Source organism: Canis lupus, chromosome 26 (genome assembly GCF_011100685.1).
Source record: "Canis lupus familiaris isolate Mischka breed German Shepherd chromosome 26, alternate assembly UU_Cfam_GSD_1.0, whole genome shotgun sequence".
Classification (NCBI taxonomy): domain Eukaryota; kingdom Metazoa; phylum Chordata; class Mammalia; order Carnivora; family Canidae; genus Canis; species Canis lupus.
The window spans coordinates 33444476-33453695 of record NC_049247.1 but is presented as its reverse complement, the minus strand read 5'-3'; the positions used below and the strand labels follow the sequence as shown (position 1 = coordinate 33453695).

The following is a 9220-nucleotide window of genomic DNA, read 5'->3' as shown; positions in this document are numbered from 1 at the left end:
TTCAAACTTTTTTTTTCTTTAAAATATTGCCTTAAAAAAATAAAAAATAAAATAAAATAAAGTATTGCCTTGTCACTGCTTGTGACACATTTTATAAGGAATACTGGCCATATGGCAAGTTCTTAACACTTGCATTTAGAAAAAAAAACAAAATATAATCCACATGATTCTCATAACTTCGTCAGTTAACAATTTATGATTTTGACAAAGCAAAACAAAATAGGTTAGAGATTGACTGTTATAGATCTAAAATATTATATTCTATATATTTTAAAGATTTTTTAAAAAGATTTTATTTATTCAATCATGAGAGACACAGAGAGAGAGAGAGAGAGGCAGAGACACAGGCAGAGGGAGAAGCAGGCTCCCTGTCGGAAGCCTGACATGGGACTCGATCCCGGGTCTCCAGGATCACGGCCCGAGCCACAGGTGGCACTAAACCACTGAGCCACCCAGGCTGCCCTTAAAGATTTTATTTATTTATTCACAAGAGACCCAGAGGGAGGCAGAGACATAGGCAGAGGAAGAAGCAGAAAAAATATCAAATCCCATATTATTATGCATGGAATCCCATGTATTCTGTAATGTATTTGGTATTTTGTTCATAAAGAGAGATTCCAAAGTCAACCAATGAAAAGGTGACAAAAAAAGATATTCCATCATTATGTCAATATTTGGGGTATTTTTTATTATGTCTTTTTAAAAATTATTTCAGTATTTGATTAAATGTAAGATAGAAAACTGGAATTCTTTCATGCACACTATGAAAGGATTTGGTATTCATCTAACCAAAATAAAACACTTTGAGAACCACAGATTATCTATGAAAGTACTGAAATATTTTAATGAGAAAAACTATAAAAATTGAGTAAAATTTTAAAATTATTCTAGATAGTAAAATATGTTCTAAAATTTCTGGTAAAAAGGGGATCCCTGGGTGGCTCAGCAGTTTAGCGCCGCCTTTGGCCCAGGGTGTGATCCTGGGGGTCCCAGGATCGAGCCCCACGTCAGGCTCCCTGCATGGAGCCTGCTTCTCACTCTGCCTGTGTCTCTGCCTCTCTCTCACTCTGTGTCTCATGAATAAATAAATAAAATCTTAAAAAAAAAAAATTCTGGTAAAAATTTTTGGTCTTCTTTTGCAAGACATAAAAGAGACCTTTACTTTTAGAATGGACATATTTTCCCTTTCCTAAAGTGTTTATTATTTAAGAAGCATGTTTATAAATTTCACTGAAATTATATTTTTAATAACGTGACAGATCTGCTCCCTCAAGTAGTTCTCTTATCTAGATAGTATCTATCACACTGCAGTCAACTACAAAACCAAAAATAGTAAAATTCAAATTTAGAGAAACACTCTTCCTAAGGGGAGCCTATTTAAACTCTATAACATTTAGAAAATTCTCACAGCCCCAAATACATTCTTCAAAAATATAGTTTCATCAGTTTCATGTAATGTGGACAAACCCATTCTCTACCATTTTGAGTAAATGATTGAACAGTCAATGCAGTTGGATTACTAAATAAATTGAAAGTCAAGGAGTCAATATTTCTCATAAAAATAAATCAAATTACGGTACATCATAGTCTCCATTGTTAGTTCCAGATCTACTTGGCACATTTTAAAACCAGTCCTGAATCCTGCAATTCCAAGTCTTTGATTAAGCATGCTACCATAAGGTGTGTGTCCATGATTATGACCCAAGCCATAAAGTCTTGGGGGTTTTAGAAGAATAACGGGGCTCACAGCTTTCCCGGGGGTGTTAAACGAACATTCTGGAATACTGGGTTTAGCTGGAGTCAACGTGATGGGATTTGAATCATCAGTACCCTTTAAAGGAGGCATTGGAATTATGCGAGGACATTGGCTGTGACAGGCCCAGACAGGAAGGCAGATCTAATCCAGTCGCCCCTGAGAATCTGCACAAAGTAGACATTATTGTGTACAGCCTGTTGGTCACGTGAGCAAGAACCATGTGTTCATTTGCATCTTGTCAAATTCTTCCCTATGCCCTAATCCAGCCAATGAGCCACAACCTAGGGATGAAACATGCTCCTTTTGAACTTCTAAAGCTCCACCCAAGGTAGACAGCTCTCTGATAAGCCCGCCCAACTGACCAATAGCACGGGTGGTGTTCGGTCTGGTGTAATGCTTGCACACTGTACACGCTCATGCGATCCACGGTGCCAGATGTCACCAGAGCTGTGGCCATGGCAGCGAACTAGTTATTAATTTCAATTAGCATATATGGAACACAAAGAGCAAATGCCCCAGCAAGATGAGTCACAATATATGGATGCATTCAGGGAAAGAAGACACTAAGTCCTAGAATAATTCCACAAGCTTCTACTAAGAACCCCAACATGCTCTTGAAGCCAACTCATCCTAGCGGCTTCGGAGCCACAAGAGAAACGTTTATTCCACATAAGCATCAAGAATTAGTTAAAAGAAAGAGGCATAGACGTACCAATGAATAATCTTCCCGTGGGCATCTCAGGCCGCTCTATAAAGCCTTCTTAAACACTAAAGAGAGCTCCCAGGAGAGGTACGCCAGGGCTGTGGAAACAAATACAGCCCAGCCTTCTAATCCTTCAAATCCTAGTAGACAGGGTTGGGTTTCCTCATCACTACCCAGTAACTTGCCAAACATGTCATTAAACTGAAAAGATCAAGTGGTCAAGTAAGGACGGCAGGTAAAGCTATACGGTTGGTGGAACTGAGCCCCGTGATCAGGACGTCAGGACTTATTGGGTTTACTGCACCAAAGAGCAAGACCTTCCAGGTCCTTCAGTCAGTTAGTGGCTACAAGTCTAAATTCCTATAACTTGCCAAAAAAAAAAAAAAGATGATTGTGGTTATCTAAAGAGATGAATTGTTCACATGATAAGGAACAGCACAGCTCCTGCCAGAAGATGCTCCGTGAGCTGGTTTTCCCTCAAGTGATTGTTCCAACCTTTAACGGTAAGCAGTACTTTTGTGGTATTTTGTTAAAAAGTGGATGGAATTAAGACCTAGAATAGATCAGATTTGGGAATCTCCTCTCCATTGTGCTAACGCAGGACGCCCACTGTGGATCAAAGATGTGGAAAGGATACGTGTTCACAGACTCAACAACTATGCTAAATCCTAAGTGAAAATCACCTTTGATGTAGGAAATCATAACACGTGCTATTATGATGAAGCTCAAGACAAAGAATGACATGATAGAAAAAAATTCTGTACATTTCCAGAAAGTAAATGTGTTAGGCAAATGGTATCATATGCAAAATACAGTGACTCAAGAAAGGTTATAGGCTACGTGATATTTGACAGCTTATAAGCAATTTTTTTCTATAACGTAGGATTTTCCTAAACTCACATGACCTTAAGATAAACATTTCCTTTTGTTTTTAAAATTTATTTGAGAGACAGAGACAGAGATAGTGAGAGAGACCTCAAATGGGGAGGAGAGGGAGAAGCAGGATGCAGGACTCAATCCCAGGAGCATGGGATCATGACCTGAACTGAAGGCAGACGCTTCCCTGACTGAGCCACCCAGGTGCCCTAAGGCAAGTATTTTCAATTAAACTATTTAAAGGTCCACATTTGATAATGATGCAATGATTTAAATTAAAAATTATTTTTGGAAAAAAATATATTTTTGGGGGCAGACCGGGTGGTTCTGTGGTTTAGTGCCACCTTCGGCCCAGGGCGCGATCCTGGAGACCCGGGATCGAGTCCCGTGTCAGGCTCCCAGCATGGAGCCTGCTTCTCCCTCTGCTGTGTCTCTGCCTCTCTCTCTCTGTGTGTGTCATGCACGAATAAATAAATAATTTTTTTTTTAAAAATAAATAAAAAATAAAAAATAAAAATTATTTTTTGGGTCACAAGGGGCCCTAGTCATTCCCCTTGAGGTCCATAACCTTGAGCCCTAACTGTTCTTCAGATGCATTCTTTTACTAAAAGCTCTTCGTAAACTTCATCTTATTTCTAACTCAACATCAGAGAATTAATATGTTAGTATCGGAATGTGATTATTAATCCCAGTGTAATTAAAATGATATATATGGAACCACTTAATAGAACAAGGGGTGTAGATGGAGAAGAATCTAAGAACTAGATTCTCTACCTGAAAGTTCTCTACCTGAACAGAAAACCGTTTTTTTTCTGATCTCTCTGCTAATTCAGTCCATGGCCCCCAGAACGGAACTGTGGGTGCTCAATTCCATTCTGTCTTTAATGAACCTGAACTGAGCAATTGGAACAGATAGTCACTTATTCACAAATGCTGTCTAGTTCTAATTCTTGGCCAAATAAGCTCTCAGAAAGATGATTTAAAAAAGAATCTGAGCACCCATATATATGACAAAGGTATTTTGGCTTATGAGGAATGAACATAGCTTCTGTCCTGGCAAGATCTGTTTTTAAAGATGAAAATCAGCATCATCCTTACAGGAAATAATTCCTTACCCCCTCTGTCTGAAGCACAGTCACAAATCATTTCAAAGTCCTCGCTCCCAGTGGCGATGCTCACAGTCTCTTGGGCTTTCTACTTTATTGGGATTTGAAAGAAAAAAAAAATCAATGAGATAATTTTGTTAAGAATAAAAACATGAGCCTCTTGGACTTGGGGAGGAGCAGATGACACCAGAGCCCATCAGTATTTTCCATGTGGTTCCTGCTGGTACAGTGGTTCAAGAATGTTAAAAAACAAATCCCCCAAAACCAGGGATGAGAGATATTGGCTAATCAGAGCAGAAGGGGTTATATCCAGGCAGCACCTACACCACTCCACACCTGCTCAAGCCCTGCAGCTTAGTGCAGTAGGGTTTGGGGGAAGCTCCTGAAAACACCAATAGATCTGTGTCCCCATGACATAGCGAGGACAGGTGAGGAGCACGAAGGAAAGCCCACGTGTCATGGACCCAAACAAATGTAGGTTCAGTTGTCCGCTCTGCCAGAGATCAGCTCTATGACCTTGGGCAGGCGAGGTGCCCCTTTTAACCTCAGTCTTGCCATCTGAACAATGAGGCTAATAGCACCTACTTTGTAGGGTCCCGATTAGGGGTGGTGAGCCCGTGGAGGAGAAGTCAGACCCCCCGGATTCGAGTCTGGGCTCAGCTACACACCCACTGCGCAGCCCGCCTGGGTGATGTGCGGTCTCGGATCTTCAGCAGTTCTGCTGAAAACTGAAGATCATTCTATTGGTTCTATCTTCATCATTGTTCAATTTTCAAATCCAGGGAGAGATTCATGAACGGGAGAAAAAGACTTTTCAGGCTAATATTAAGTATGGCAGAGAAGTAGTCTTTAAAGGCATTTTTACTTCCAAAGAACCCTCCAGACTCTTTAGAACCAAAAAAAAAAAAAAAAAAAAAGCATGGAAAAAAAAGCATGTATTTACATCATATCCTTTACTTTGAAAAGGTTTAATATTTGTTCATGAAAAGGTCTAATTAACCTTAAAAAGTTTAATGCTTACTGAGATCGATCATCTTCACTTATATCAGCTAAATTAATAAAAGTGAGATTAAAAAGGTATTTGTATAATATTTGTCTTGAAATCTCCCATTCTGTACTAAGTCATTTTGTTCCATCTAAAGAGAGAGATTTTTTTATTAATTTATTTTTTATTGGTGTTCAATTTTCCAACATATAGAAAAACACCCAGTGCTCATCCCATCAAGTGCCCCCTAAAGAGAGAGATTTTAGTAAGGTAGTATTTTCCACCGAGAATGACTTTTTAAAATAATAATCTTGTCTGATTGTGAAGCCTCTTGGGTTTATCCTTTAGATTTCAAGCAAAGTAACCCGCCCGGGTTTCTATATTAACTGCAATACATGCCCCAAAAAAGCCCTTTATAATGAGGTATTATTCATAGATGCTTTTAAACAATCACTAAATCTGACTCCTTAAACAAGTATGTAAAGAGAAAACAGTCATTATGGTATTTCAGAGGAACCTCAGAAGGCATGTTAGGACTGGTGGGGTTTCTTGAACATAATACAAGTTCTTTGACATTGAACCAAGAGCTAAAAAATACTGCGTTTTTAAAAAAAGAAAGCTATCTGAGGTTATGATGCACTTGATTTACACCAGGAATTTTTTTTTAATTTTTTTAAAGGTTGTATTTATTCATTCATGAGAGACAGAGAGAGAGAGGGAGAGGCAGAGACACAGGCAGAGGGAGAAGCAGGCTCCCCACAGGGAGTATGATGATTGAGGACCCCGGGATCACGACCTGAGCCAAAGGCAGATGCTCAACCATTGAGTCACCCAGGTGTCCCTATACCAGGAGTGTTTAAAATATTCATAAAGGAACGATGAGCTGCTCAGTAGGTATCTTTTTTCCCCCTGGGGTGAGGAGAGCTCTCTGCAATACAAATTTGAGCTGAAGAAAACCAAATATTCAAAAAGCTACGGAGGTTAAACAAGTTTGGTTAATTCAGCTTTACAAGAAAATCCATGTCAGACGTGCTCAATTGCTTGTGTCGCTCTTCGTTAACACGGCACGGGCTTTGCAACAGGTGGAGTCATCACTCCTGCTTCCGTTCACCCAACATGTACTGAACACCTGTTAGCTCTCTGTTTCTAGGCCCCCACCCACTTCCCGAAGGAAAGCAAGCATACAAAGTTACTCATCTCTGGAAGATCACATTCTAGAAGTGAGGGGAAATCAATGAACGTGTGCTTATGTTAGGTGGGGGTGTCTGCTAGAGGGAAAACCAAGGAGTGGAGCAGACGGCGAAACCAGTGGTGGGAACAGGCGAGGGAGCAGCCCAAAACTAAATTAATTTTGACTTTAAAGCAGCATCTGAAGTTCGTGAGAGCCAGTGTCTGAAGCATACAACCGTGTGTCCCAGAAGCTGATTGGAGACTCCAAATTTGTCAGTGACTGGACACCCGGGAGATCTCAAAACAAAACAAAACAAAACAAAACAAAAAAACAAAACAAAACAAAACACAAAAAACAACAACACAAAAACAATGACAATGCCCAAAACAGAAGATGTTTGTTGAAAACATATTGAAAATCTAGATGCCACATTAGACATTTTATGTATATTATTTTTTTTTTGTTATGGCATTTTTGGGATTTATTTTAGGTTTTTCCATTTCAGAGATTTATAGATGAAATACAGCCACATCTAACTTGCAACTCCCACCACGGAGAAGTGGAACTTATGTCGCTGCACCTTGAATCTGGTTTTTGTTAGGAGATGGTGGGAGAAGTAACATTGTGGGAGTCCCAGGGCCTGACTTCAACAGGATGTCGGTTTCTGCCTTTGTGCTCTTGGGACCTTGAGGGGCCATGCAGTGAGGGAGCTTGCAGCGGAAGGCCACTCACAGGAAGGCTCCAGAAGATTCAGCTGTCCCAGGGGTGCTTGGGCTCAGGCAAGCAAGCAATTTCTGAGCAAATCTGAGTGAGATTGGCAGAAAAACCTCCCAGGTAACACACACAGTCCACAGATAGAGTAAGCCTTTGCTGTCGGAAGCCTCTAAGCTTTGGGGCAGTGTTTTATGCTGGATGAGAAAACTGTGGCCTAGGCAGAGAAAGCAAAGCTGACTGTGTTCAGAAGCTCAGAGCAAGAAGGTACAGAGGCAGGACTACAGGTCTCGTCTGTCTGTCTAAAGCCACCCACCTTTGTAGCACTGCATTTCCCATTTTCCTGCTAATGCATTTTTTTTATCATGAAAAAAATGATGTTAAGGTAATGCATACGTGTCTACCATACTCAAAATTTCTATGATTCTGTGAATCTATGAGCACTTAGATACATACATCCCTTCCTGAGCCCCTTCCTCAAATAATCACACCATCCTGGCAATTTCCAGGAAAAAAAATTGTTCTTACGTCACTAAATAAAATTCCAGCTACACCTGGGAATTTTAGAAGCTATCTAACTGAAGACAAATTCCTCTATTTCCAAATATGTAAAAAAAAAAAAAAAAGGAAGGAAAAGAAAAGAAAAGAAAAGGAAAAGAAAAGAAAGAAAGAAAAGAAAAGAAAAGAAAAGAAAAGAAAAGAAAAGAAAAGAAAAGAAAAGAAAAGAAAAGAAAAGAAAAAAGGGGAAATTATAATAGCCACCTAATATAGCTGTGAGGAGATGGACTAAGGGGTAGGAAATGCCTTAGTGCACGCATAGGATGACATTCGGTGCAGTGGGGCACTGCATGGCCCTTGCATCTGTGTACATACGTATACAGTCTTAAGTGACTCATCCCAAGTAATACCCTCTGGTCACATGGCACCGAGATTAAAGACAGTCCCAAATCCTTGGACGGTCCTTTCATTGAGGTCCAAGGTTTAGGTTTTCTCTCCTTGGATGTCTTGGAATTCTATGTCACCATGTAAGAAATCTCACTTTCCTGAGACTACCAGGCTGTGGAGGAGGTCCAGTTAGTCACATGAAGGAGTCCCCTCAGTGCAGCCATCTCGATCCAGGTGACAGAGGTCCACCAGCTAGAGCTGCCAGGGCACATGGGGCCTAGAGACAGTAGCCTATTTCCACCCACCAAGCCCCAAATCATTAACGATGTCATATCGTTCTTTTGTGGCAGCTTATTGTGTTGAAATAGATAATCAGGACACACGCGCTTCTAATTCCAAGACAAAAATCCTTAAAATTTTAATCGCAGTTAATAACTTCATGGCTGCTTGGAACAGATCTGTCTCCTCGTTTCCCACTTGCCCTCCCACCAGCCGACCGACACACACACCCTCCCCTACCTACAAATCTCAAGCCACACAAACACAGAAAAAACACAGAAAATTGTATTAAGTTGCCCCCAAACTATGAATCTATAGTTAGAAGCGTATTGTGAAGTGGAGGATAAAATATACTAAAAACGACGGCAAACACAAATTTGACTCTTAAACTCGATCATGAAACTTAGAACCACCATGAATCAAAAAGGAAAGTTAAGAGACTATATATCTCTTGTTACTGAAAGGGAAGAAACATTACTTACTATTCCAGGTATACAATGTTTTCCTGGAAACAAAGGAAAATTCTTTCGATGGTTCATTCTACCTGGACCACTTGATAATATATATATAAAAAAAAGTCTGACGTTAATAACAACGCACAGTTTTTACATCAAAATCAAAAACCATATAAAAGTTCAATATAAACTCATAAATACCATTAAAAAAAAAAACAGAAAGTGTTAGACTTTTTGTTCCCCAAACTATATAGAAAGGAGTAGTTTCCTTAATATTAGGAAGGTGCTTATAA

At 39.8% G+C, this 9220-nt stretch overlaps 1 pseudogene; it reads right to left on the bottom strand.

The window, feature by feature from the left end:
- Positions 1 to 1571: 1571 nt before the first annotated feature.
- LOC100686298 lies at positions 1572 to 2883 on the bottom strand (annotated as a pseudogene).
- Between the last annotated feature and the right edge of the window lie 6337 nt (positions 2884 to 9220).